This window comes from Stylophora pistillata, chromosome 2, assembly GCF_964205215.1.
Source record: "Stylophora pistillata chromosome 2, jaStyPist1.2, whole genome shotgun sequence".
NCBI lineage: Eukaryota > Metazoa > Cnidaria > Anthozoa > Scleractinia > Pocilloporidae > Stylophora > Stylophora pistillata.
In genome coordinates this window covers 22,819,193-22,831,818 of record NC_142520.1, presented here as the reverse complement: position 1 = coordinate 22,831,818, position 12,626 = coordinate 22,819,193, and the positions used below count along the sequence as shown (strand labels likewise).

The following is a 12,626-nucleotide window of genomic DNA, read 5'->3' as shown; positions in this document are numbered from 1 at the left end:
AAGTCTGGCGGCTGCGTTTTGAACTCTCTGCTATTTTGTCAATATGGCACTTGGACACACCGTATAATAGACTATTACAGTAGTAATAGTAGTAATATTACAGTATTAGTAGTCTATTCGGCTACTAATAAAGGAGTGAATAATTCTTCTTTTTTCTTTTTTCAAGTCTTTTTGGAAGAGTGTATGAGTGTACTTCGAGGATTAACCGACAACTATCCGAAGGTCTCCGAGGTTACCCGGATATTATTCGATGGTTTTCGGATGGTTTCCGGATTCGATGATTACCCGGAGAGCCCTGAATTTTTGAAGGCTTGTTTTTTAACCCCGAGTTCTAGTAGCGCGAAGGCACGTTTTAGGAGGACAATTTGAACCTTGAGAACGATTCATTTGTTCGTATTCCAGCTTTCGTAAACCTTTGCCTCGTTTACTGAGGATCTAACCCTAACGATCTGATCTCAATCTGCAGAGTCGACTGAGGTTAACTGTTTTATTCTTTGCAGGTATTCACTCTGTTACAACGGGTGTGCAAAGAGCTACTCTGACAACTAAACGGAGAGAACGCCTTTTTGATACTTGATTCTAAACAATCTGATTGGCTGATACTAGCCACTAGTGACATGACCAGGCAAGGTTTAAGGTCATGTCCATCGCAGAGAACAATGAAGTTAACATGTCTTATCTAATTAAGAGAGTGATTTCTAAAACTGACAAATATATCCGCTACGTCACTCTTTCCGATCACGTTCGTTGCAATTTGAACCAAAATCAACGAATATGGTATTTCCGCGTAACGCAATCACAATTGTAACTAATAGTTTCCAACGCAGCCTACCCAATTATGTATCAATGTAAAATGGGGTCGACAGGCCTACACAACTCCCCAGCGCGCGTCTATTCAAAGTTTGGCCCTCACGAGTTTGTCTTTGAGCGACCGTCCTCTTTTGTGAGATACAAGGGGCAGATTTTTTTTATATTTCGCTCAGTAGTGATTGTGTTTCTATTAAATGTCAGTTTCTCATGAGAATTTACTTTAGGTTTGGCCCTGATGGTTGGTCATGTAACAAAAGGCAAGACTCATTGGTTCGTCTTCTGTTTCTGTTGAAGAGCTAGTTTCTTGTTTTTGAAATCATAGTTAGTAGAGGAGACTGGTTATGAAACCCGGTAAACATCAAAGGGTTAAACAACAGCGCGGTCGGTGATGTTGAACAGACCCGTCACGTGACTCTGACCGTGCACAAGTTCATTCAAGATGGCGGACGGTGTAGACGATCTGTTTGTGTAGGGAGAAGATTTTGAAGCGATCTTGGGTATTTTGGAAGACCATGACGAAGTAGAAGAACAATTTTCCGTCGCAGTTAGAAATGTAAGTTCAAAAAGTTGCAATTTCGAGTTGTGATTTCGCACTACTGAGCTTAAATTTGCCACAGATGGGCTACTCGACGCGTGTACAAACGAAATTCAACAAACGCTGGTGTAAAAACCATGCTTTTATATTGCCGTTTCTTCGAAGGCAATCTTCTTTAGGGCTCCTGCCAAAAATATATAAATACCTATAAAAAGCTTCTAAAGAGCTCAAATTTCCGGAATGTAGTGATTTCTCGAAATTGTTTTAAGTGGTAAACCTTGTAATTGATGGAGCTTCGCGGCTTCACGATACTCTCTTGATCGAAAAAAGTGGCCACCGAATTTTTATTTTTAAACTCTTAAGTAGTTTATTTATTTTACAATGGTAATTTTTGTAATATCTTTGTAGGCTCAGCGTCAAGAAATTTTTTGTCACGACTGCGGAAAGAAATACAAAACAAGTGGAGGTTGTGACAGACACAGGGCTACAAAACACAAGAATCAAAAGGAAGGATTGGAGCAGGTGCAAGCCTGAGTGTTCTTGCAGAAATAATTGACCGTGCTGTCTGCAGTGTTAAGGAAAAGAAAGCTTTTGCAGAAACTTTAAGGAAGGAGCTCAGCAATTACTCATACCAACAGCTACAAAAAGACAGCAAAGAATTCTCTGCTATAAAAGCAATCTTTGAAGGATATACAAGAAATGGAGCTGCAGAAAAGTTTTATGGCAAATATTATGCAACAGTTGCCATAAAGTCAACCCAATTCATCAGTGGACTTTCCAGGAATGCAGCAACACTACTTGCAACCAAAGTTGCTGACTGTTTACTGACATACTCTAAGCAACAAAAACACTCTACTGAAAGTAGTCATAATATAAAAACTGTGTTCAGATAAGGAGAAAGTTGGGATGCAATATCTTGGAGGTTATGTTCTGCACAACTTACACAAAAAACATAGATGAACTAACTCAGTGAGAGCCAACAAGTTATGGCAATACTGAAAGCTGCGAAACTGAAGAGCATAATTGACTCTGGCCAGAAACTTGTCTCAGCCTTGAATCGTTGGGGACTTTGGTCAATTACTCAGCCTGCACAGCAAATATTTTTAAAAACAGAATGTCATTTTAGGCAATTCACATCAAAGCATGATTTGCAAAGATTGGATATTTCTGGCATCACTAACAAAGCAACCAGTGATAGTGACATCCTTGCTAACTACAATTTGATGATATCAGATGCAGAACTTGAACCGGACAGTCATGTTTGTAAGGATGTCTTGCGTGGCATTGTTAGTCTGTATGTACATGTACGTTCGTTCTCTTTTACCAAGGATGTCATTCAGCATTACAAGATCAAAGCAACCCAAACCAAAGCAAGGGCTTTACGCAAGGAAATGAGTAGAAGTTGTCAAGGTGATGACCAACAAAGGCAGGAATGAGACTGTTAATTCACATTTCTGATTTCTTAATTAGTAGCTTATGATCAGTACCACCATTTGCAGTGAGGAAAATAAATCGTGAGGAAAATTCAACCGCCTCCCGGTTAGCTCAATGGATAGAGCGCTGGACTGTTGTGCGGGAGGTCGAGGGTTCGAGCCCCGGACTGTTGTGCGGGAGGTCGAGGGTTCGAGCCCCGGCCGGACCAACACTCAGGGTCTTAAAATAATTGAGAAGAATTTGCTGTCTTTCTATAACCTCAAGAAATGGTTAGATATTCTAGTCTTCTTGGATAGGGACGAATAAGTGGAGGTCCCGTCTCCTGCAGGGTTGGGGAAGGAGACATTAATTTCCCACACACGAGATTACTGTGTGATGGATGTCCTCTCCTGGGGTGGGATGGGTGGGATATACATAGCCGTTCTGAAAACCACTTCTGTGAGAACGCACCCTGTCTAAAGATTATTATCTATTCTAAATGTATTGTAAACTTTGATTTTTTTTAAACTTTGATTCGAGTTTGTTAAAACAATGAAATTCATTCAAGTTACCAGTGACATAGATTATAAGAACTTGGGAATGGATTGTTAATAAATCATACTTCTTGTTTTATATGCTCCCAATAAAATCAAACTTTTATACCCTTTTGAAACAACTATTTCTACTTTCCTGAAACCCTAAAGTGTGTCAGCCAAGAGTATTTTATCAGTAGACACTAGTTGATGACCAATTAACTAAAAAGGGCCAATTAACTATTTTTCATGAAAGGGACTTTACTTAGACATAGTCCTTTTGTTGTCACTAAAACCTCCTACCCCTGTGACTGCATTAAAAAGTCAAATGAAATATAGATGGCTACAATTTTGCAATGACAACAGATTTAAAGGAAAATTGCTTTCTGTCATTATTAAGTGAACATGCATTAAAAAATCTTCATCAAATGACATGATATAATTGAGATATTATTCTATAATACAAAATGTATACTAGATGCTACGTGATTAATCTCCTCAATGATGAATTGACTTAATTGATTACAGTTTCAGTTTTTTTCTACATGCTTTTATGGTCTTTCTTGAGAAAAGCAGGTACTCCAAACATTGTGGGCATGCACCTTCCCCGACTTCTTTTTCGCACGTGAGATGGCAGTCCTTTGACTTCCAGAAACCTTTGTTGGGAAATTGCTCACCCCGCTAACATGCCTGAAGTGGGTCTTCATTTTATGGGAATTACATGATGAAACAACTGGCTTGTTAATTCACTGGCTTCCACTCCACAGCAAAGTTTATAGCACTCTAGCTCTCTTACAATTTCACATACTGAAATGTTTCTGACTGAACTATGGTGAGTAAAACAGATGGGATGACCAAAAGCTTTCAAAGTGTGTGCAAGACTGTCATCGATCATTATTTCTACTTCTGGGAGAAGGAAAGGTTCTATGATCTTTTTCAGAATAAGTCTGTCTGACATTGTTTTCAAGTTCCACCCTTTCAGGGTTTTCAAGCCAGTGATTCGTTGGCACAATTCACCAAACGACTTGTAACATGCCTTGGGTTGTTGATCGTGCTCCTCGACAACCGCTCGAGCAGGTCTTGGCGTAGGCCTTGCAGACTCGTGACTTTTTCTTGGCATGTTTAATGCAGGGATGGCGCCGAATCGTGGTTTCTCCTTCGTCATTTTCGCCGTTTGAACTGCATTTGAAAATATAGTAAAACACAAATAAGAAAGATGAAAATTAACCTTCAAGAAAATTTCACAGAGATCGTAAATAAACAAAACCATATGGAAAGCGAGAGGATGTCTTCAATTTCTGCTGTAAGCTTATATCGCAGCCGTACTTACATATTTCAAAATCTTCTACGTCGAAGTGTTTTTCACAGGTAAACACCTTGTCGTTTCGATCCTTTTTCGAAATTCATGGTCGATCTCACGCGTCTTTTTGATATCACTCTACCAATCATCTTGCCATTTCTTGTGTGCCTCGTCCTTCGCTGTGGGCAACTTCCAAATACCGATTCTTATCGTTCTTCTACAACTCCCACAGCCAAACACAGCGCGGTTATTTCCAGGCATGACGACTAATGAGTAGTGCAGCTATAACACTCATCGAATCGAGATTAATCTAAGCTAAAAATCCGGCGAAATACAGCGTAAGTCTCCGCGCATTCACGTCACTCCGATCGCCATGTTGATTTTCCTTGTGCACGGTCATGATCACGTGACCAAGGGAAAACCATAACAAAGACATCGGCCTTTGATGTTTACCGGGTTTCATAACCAGTTCCCTCTACTAACTATGTTGAAATACACCTCTGAGAGGGTTGTATTAATGAGGTCCTCTCGGTAGCCTCTCTTTAGCAAATGCGCTTTGAAATTTGCAATTTTCTCCTCAAATATTGTTTGAGAGGAGTTTGTCCTGAGAAGTCTAGGGGCCTCCCCTTTTATGAAGCCTTTTTTAACTCCTTGTGGGTGACAGGAACTATAATGTGTTTACTGAAATGTCTAAGTTTGTTCAAAATGAGTATGCACATCAAGGTTTGCGTCTTTTTCGAATCGTTAGCCTTTGTAGAGGTAGGTGTTCAGGAATGTTGCTTCCTTATCGGAAATTTCAGGCGTAAATTTTATTGTTGGATGATGATTGTTTGCTTTTTCGATGAAACGCTCTATTGTTGCTTTGTTTGTACTCCTTAGCGAGAAGATGTCGTCTATGTATAACGTTTCCAAACGAACGGTTTGAAAAGGCTTTTGTCAAGGATTTCTGTCTCTACCTTGTTCATGAAAATATTAGAAAAGGCGACTGCCATTTTCGTGCCCATGGCCGTACCATCTGTTTAAAGGTAGTGCTTTCCATTAAACTGGAAAGAATTTTCTTGGAGAATTAGTCTAGGCACTAGTTTTAGTCGTTGTGTAGGGATAGGAGTTCCATTTCTGTATAATACTTCGCATGCTCTGCATACAGTGTCTATTCCCTCTTCTTGTGGTATATTTGTAAATAAGCTCGTAACGTCCATTGAAATAAGTATTACGTTCTCCGGGACTTTCATATTTTCTATGAAATTGACGAAGTCTGTAGTATCCTTAAGATACGACTTTTGTTTTTGTGCTATCGCCTGAAGGAGTTTGTCGACAAATGATGACAGTTTCTCTGTAGAGCCGTCACACCCTGACACTATCGGTCTGCTGACCGGGGAAGGTTTGTGTATTTTTGTTAGGGTGTAGAATTCTGGAGTTCGAGGCGGATTTGGGGTTTGACGAAGCCATTTTATAGTCATTACGTCTATATGATTACCGTTGTAGAGGTCTTTAACCATGGGTGATGCAAGAGGCCTGTTGTTATCTTTGTTATCTAGTAGAGCTTGGCCTTCTAAAAATTTTGTCGCGATTGTTCATGATTACGGCTGTTGTTCCTTTGTCGGCCATTTTGAGGTTTATCTCAGAGTCGCGTTTCAAGGTCCTGAGCGCTTTGCGTTCGACCGGAAGCAAATGATCTTTTGGCTTTGTTAGTTCTATTTCTAAAAGGTCACTTTTAACCTCTTCTAAATAGCTTTCAAAGGCGACTGATTTTTGTATTGGTGGTAGCCATGCAGATTTGACGTGGCAGGGATGGGTTTTTTTGTCCTCCTCTCGGAATATGTAAATCAGACGCATTCTCCTTGCGAATTGATAAAAGTCACGCAATAGTTGTTGTCTGTCCTGTTTTTGTTTTGTCACGGGTGTTGGAATGAATTTAAGCCCTTTTGCCATTAAATTAAGCTGGTCGTTTGTAAGTTCTTTATTTGAGAGGTTTTTTATGTGCGTTTTGTTCGCCTCTATTTTGATAATTGAACGTGTTTGGCGTCTGACTTCTCTGCGCTCCCTGCGCTTGTTAGTTGCTAGCCGCTTGGCTTTTGAGATTCGTTTCTTGACCCATGTTTGTATTGGGAGTCAGAATACACGTGTGTACTTTTCAACTTCTTTATTCTCCACTGTTTCTAATCTTTCCATCATACTGCCCAACTAAGCGATTTCTCCCTGTAGATTAACAGCTATGTTTTTGACTGTCTCGATCGTTACATTGTCTTGATTGCTTTCAGCTTGCGCCACGCGCGCTGATTCGATTGTACTGCACTTCTTAGTGTTCAGTGTTCCGGCCGTTTTGACTCGTTTTCTTTTCGTTATTTCGGTCTTAAAACCACCGATTTCATATTGATGAAAGCACATGATCGCCTTTACTGTTTCTTGCTCCGCGTTGTTACGGATTTGCTTTTTTGATCTCTTTTTTGAAATCCTCGTCCGCTCTTATTTTGGCCCTTGCCCTATAATGTAGGGATTCTGGGCAAGTTCCTTTTCCTTTGTCTATATTCTTATACCTATGTCTATATTCTATATCCTTTTTCCATATCCGGAGCTTGTACGCTCTTCGAAAAGGTAAGCTGGAAGGATCAATGTTACTATAGGTAGTGTCGGCCGACATGGCGACCGACATGGCGACCGACATGGCGACAGACATGTCGGTCGACAGTCGGTCGATGGTCGGTCGATAGTCCGACAGAAAACCTGCAAGGTCTGTTGAGGAGGACTGAGAAAGGCCTGTCTCTAACGGAAGAGCTTATCAATTTTGCTAAGCACTGCTTTCCCGGAATTGAAACTGAATAAATGGCAGACTGACTTAGGCATTGTTATATTTTCTTTGTACCCTTGTAATGAATGACCGAGATCTCGATTATAGGGACGCTGACCATGTTAACCTATAGTTTGACGAATGATTTGCTGTTTATTATTTAGTTTCACGGCCGTTAAAAATAAATAAGTTAATAATGAAAGATAAATAAAAGATGAAATTAAAAAAATAGATAAAAAAAGATTAAGCTGGGGGTTCGATTGTTCTTCGAGGATCTCCGGGTAACTTCGGAGAAGATAAATGCGAAAAAGAGTATAAATATTTTACTAAGTTAGCATCTAATATGTAAACTGAGGACAAAAATCTTGAGTTTAGAACATATTTATGTAATTGGAAAGAAAAAAAATGCTAAACGGCATTTTAGTCCATTTTGGCGCCTCATATTTTTGTCCACTTTGGCGCCTCATACCCAGTGTGCCTCATTTAGTTTATTCCCAGATTGTAGTTTTTTATCCTCTCCGGGGACTTTAGATGTCAAACCAAAAAGAAAACAAGACTTCTTGGACAACATTAGTTCGATAACGTGCATACTTTAGTCCCTTATGACAGTAGGTTAAAAAAATATAACTTTTCCAAGCATACTTTATTTCTGAACTTTGTTGTCGAATACCATGCAATTGATCCTACATTTAATTTATTTTCGGTAGGCATTTGGGTAACAACAAGTTGAAGAAATTACCATCAGACATTTTCAGTAACAACACCCAGCTGCAGTGGCTGTAAGTTTGGAGTCTTATATTTGTGCAAGGAACGCGTCTAATGCATATCGCATTTGTGAGAATACCAGGAGATCAGGGCAACAATTTATCAGCTACAATCAGAAATAATAATTGTTATGATTTCTGAAAAATTGAAGAAGGGGGAGGGGTGCCTGAAATGCACCATTATGACTCTCTACCCATGCAAAGAACGGAACATTCTGGAATATTTTGGAGTATTCTAAAATACAAGTGTAATGAATGCTTCCAATCCAACTCGTATTGTTAAGAATAGCAGCAGATCACAGCAGCGATACATTAGCTCCAACTGAAAACAGTTGCAAGGTACAAATGTTGCCTTTCCTTTGTCCCCACCTCTAGCTACTTCAGTTCAACATCGGGTGTTAGTCATCATCTATGTAACTTTCATTTCTTTCCTACATAAAAAAACTTTCTTGCCAAACTGACCCTCTTTGCCAGAATAAAACAGGCGTTCAAGAGTGTGGTTTCTACGTCCCAATAAAGCTTGATTAACCCTTGGATTAGGACATTCTCTATAAAAAATGCATTTGACCAGGAAAATTTGTTGTTCGTTACATACATTATAAAAGAAAACAGTTGTAAAGAGAAGAATGCTGGGAAAGCATTTCCTTTAGACCACTCCCCTCTTTCCTGATTAGTCTCTTTACCAAGTCAACTGCACTGGTAAATTTCGCCCTTCACAAGTTTTTCTGCGATAAGTTTTCAATAAGCCAGAGAAATTCTGCATAATGCTTCAGTAAAAGAAAGCTTTCTCGCTTAAACTTAGACGTTAAGGCGACATTGTATGGACATCTTGCAACAGTTCAAAACAGGGTCGGGTCAAACGAACAGAGCTCACATCGTTATTTTACTCGTTGTTCTGTATGATAATGAGCATCCGAAAAGATCATAGAAAGTAAATATTTTCAATAAAATAATCATATCCTGAATATACTATGAAGCAAAGAGGGACAAGAAGCCTTAGTTCGAAGCTCTCAATAAAGCTGTCTTGTATGTGATGCAAATATTAACTTCGGGTACTAGTGGTATAGCTCACTGAGATGCTGTTTGCTCTAAAAAGTAGGAGTTGTATCTTGAAGCAGCCATTTTTAAAAGGAAGTTGAACGAAGGCAGGCTTTAAACCAAAATACAAGTACATCGGTGATCTCCATGAACATTCCGCCTGCACTGGATTCTATTTCGACTTCCGATCTACATACGATTGAGAACTCTGTCTTTAGGAAATAATTTCATTTCCTGTCAAATAAAAAAAAAATAATTAATATTCAATAAGATAATAAAGAAAAAGCCATTTACTATAGTAAATGGCTTTTTCTTTCTTTTATTTTTAGTGACCCAACTGCCTCTAATAACCCAGTCAGTCATTTAAAGCCAACTGCCTCGAGTGATCCAACTGCCTGAAATGACTAAATTACCTCAAAGGACCAAATTGGTTCCAGTGACCTAACTGTTTCAGATGACCCAGTCATTTCAAATGACTTTTACTTTCTTAATTAGCAGAACCTGACATGTGGCCATTGGCGAAAATGATCCAATAAATGCAAGTGACCCAACTACCTGGCGGAAATGACCCAATCATGGTCAATATTCTGTAGACCCCCGGTCCAAATCCGCTTAGAGGGCGGATTTGGCCCCCCAACAAAACTGAGTGAAAACATCATCCCTTACATACCTGAGCGAAGGCGCTGAGGATTAAGGTCTAGAGTTTAGGGTTAGGGTTAGGTTCTAGGGTTTAGGATTAGGGTTTTAGGTTAGGGCTATATGATACAAACGACGCTTAATGGAAAGTTCGGTAGGCGGTCCAAATCTGCGTAGGGGTTTCCAAATCCGCTGACGAACTTGGACCGGGGATTTAAATCCGCGGAGATTCCAAATCTACTCTGACATCGAAACACGTACAATTCGCTAGGGTTTCCCTTGAGCAAGAAAACAATTGAAAAACATCGTGTTTTCTTGACGTTAGCGATTAGTAATTCTAAGGTAAAACGCTTGGAAAATGAAGCGCTCTTGTGCTTTGGAAAAAAAAGAACTATAGCAAAAGAATGCAAATTGTTCAGAAGTGTTTCCATAGAGCAGGAAATCAAAAGACGAAAAACACGGCTTCATTGCTTAATTACGGTCATTAGTAATTCTGTGAGTACAGCATCGTTCGCGTGCTCGGGAAAATTAGAGAAAAACTTTCGGTTGAACTAGCTATACACTAGCGTTTCCATGAAGCAGGAAAAAAATCGACGAAGATAATTTTTTCATGCTATTAGTAATTCTCTGGGAATACGCTTGGAAAATGCAGCGGCCGCGCTCGGGAAAACTATAGAAAGACGTCCAGGAAAACAACATATCACTAGCACTTTCGTGGAGCAGGAAAACAATAGACGAACTTAATTTTTTATGGCATTTACCGTTCGCAATACTCCATTTTCGAATTCCTGACACAGTTCGCACACAGTCTCCCTCACGGCTGGCCGAGTCGTCAGATTGAGGCTAACACTGCGTGCTTCGTGTAGTTTTCCTGGCAAACTGTTGTTTAGAACTTCACACATGACTTCAAGCGATAATCGTAGCAATCTAAATCATTTCAAATCTACAAACGATGTAAGAAAACTCAAAGTAGAAGAGCTGAAGGCGATCTTCAGGAATTTTGGCGAGCCAACAAGCGGAAAAAAGAACATCTTGTCCTGCGTTGCTTTGTTCTTGTCGAACGATCTAAAGCCGGTCCTTTGAGTGATACAAACAACGATTCTGTGCTTTCTACATCCTATACAGCTGATGTTACTTTTGAAATAATCATCAGGGAAGCTAATAACTGCGTGTGGAGCAAAGACGTGAGAGAACTACCCGCATGTACGTTTGTCCAACTCTATGATTATCTTGTGAAGAAGACATCGAAATACAGCAACCTAAGTTCTGAAAAGACGTATTGTTTGGGCCAAGTCAAACTTGCACCATATAAAGGCAAGAAAAGCTAATAATACTACTGTACTTTTGGAAAGAGAATAACCCATCCATTATAGACGAGGTATTTGAGGCTCCCAAATGGCAAGTTTTATCTTGAAATCATAAAAAAATTCTTACTAGTACTTACTCCGCAGGACACTTGCAAGCTCCCTTTACTATATAGTTGTTAGTTCGATCAAAAACCAAAACAGACTTGTATTTCTGGGATTTCAAAGAGGCCAGAGCCTCTGCTGTAACAAATACATTGCTGCCTTTTTGGAAAAGTTGAAGATCCTTGTTGTAACCTTCTTTGAAAAAGTTGAAGGCTTTCAACTTTTTGTATCCAGCGCTTGCTGACACATCATCGAGTATTCTGCGGGAAAACTCTCGACAAATGCAGCGTTCGCACGCTCGGGAAAATTCAGTAAAATAACGTTCAGGAAAACGAGCTATACACTGGTGTTTCAGTGAAGCAGGAAAATAATCGACAAACATCATGTTTTCATGGCATTTTCGGTTAGTAATTCTGCGGGAAAACGCTTAAAAAATGCAGCGATCGCGCATTCCGGAGAACTATGGTAAATTGTTTAGTAAAACAAGCTATACAATAGCGCTTTCGTGGAGCAGGAAAACAATCGAAAAATATCCTGTTTTTATGGGATTCGCCGTCCGTTATTGTGTGGGAAAACACTTGGAAAATGCAGCGTTCGTGCGCACGGGAAAACTGTAGAAAAACGTTCATGTGAACGGGATATTCATTGGTATTTTCCTGGTGCTAAACAACTTGCGATGAAATTCGTGTTATTCTTGAGTTTTACTGAGGATGAGCAGTGAGTTTTCCGTAGGTTTTCAGATATCGGAAAACGTTGAAAGTCTCAATCATTCACCATTTCGGAACATTAATGGTGAACGACTGGGTTTTTTTTTTTGCTTTTCTGGGAAAGCACGAACACAGTGTTGATAAACTCATTACGGCATTGAAATCCTTTAGCTGAACACTAAAAACAGATTGACCAATGGCCTATTCATGGATTGATGTATAAACAGACGAAAAGGTAAGATGAGCAAAATCGAATGATGGAGAGTCCACAGATTCACCTCTGAGGGTCACAATGGGGTGATGGCTATTGCGGCTAGCAGCTAAAGCATTTGACTTGTTCTACGGATAATGGTAATTTCTTTCCGTTACGGTTAACGGATCCGGAAATGTTGAATAAATTGTTTTAATCATTTTTAAAAGTAATATCGATTTTCGTTTTTTGCAAGACATATTTACTCGTTCGCTTTAACCATGAAATTCAAGCAACAAGGGAAGTTCCAGATCGAGCTGCTGTTGTGTTAATATGGAAAATTTCTTGTTATCTCGCTGAGATAGAGCGGTAGAGCTTAATGCCTGTCCTTCCCCTAACATCGTCAAAATGATAAAATGCTAACTGAAGAGTGTTCTTCTCCGATTTGAAGTCACATATCTCTCAGTTGGCTAAACCTCTCGTGCCCAATCTAAACGAGTTAT

The 12,626-nt window shown here is 39.6% G+C and overlaps 1 long non-coding RNA gene and 2 pseudogenes across 2 annotated transcripts; 1 reads left to right on the top strand and 2 right to left on the bottom strand.

The window, feature by feature from the left end:
- Positions 1-1,104: 1,104 nt before the first annotated feature.
- Positions 1,105-2,927, top strand: LOC111323035 (uncharacterized; annotated as a pseudogene). The gene is made up of 2 exons (XR_015997060.1): positions 1,105-1,363; positions 1,754-2,927. The product of XR_015997060.1 is annotated as an uncharacterized LOC111323035 (transcript).
- A 333-nt stretch (positions 2,928-3,260) lies between these two features.
- Positions 3,261-5,083, bottom strand: LOC148737840 (uncharacterized). Its single transcript, XR_015997061.1, has 2 exons — positions 4,622-5,083; positions 3,261-4,470 (listed from the first exon to the last, which is right to left on the bottom strand). It is a non-coding gene; the product is annotated as an uncharacterized LOC148737840 (long non-coding RNA).
- A 246-nt stretch (positions 5,084-5,329) lies between these two features.
- Positions 5,330-11,611, bottom strand: LOC148737839 (uncharacterized; annotated as a pseudogene).
- Between the last annotated feature and the right edge of the window lie 1,015 nt (positions 11,612-12,626).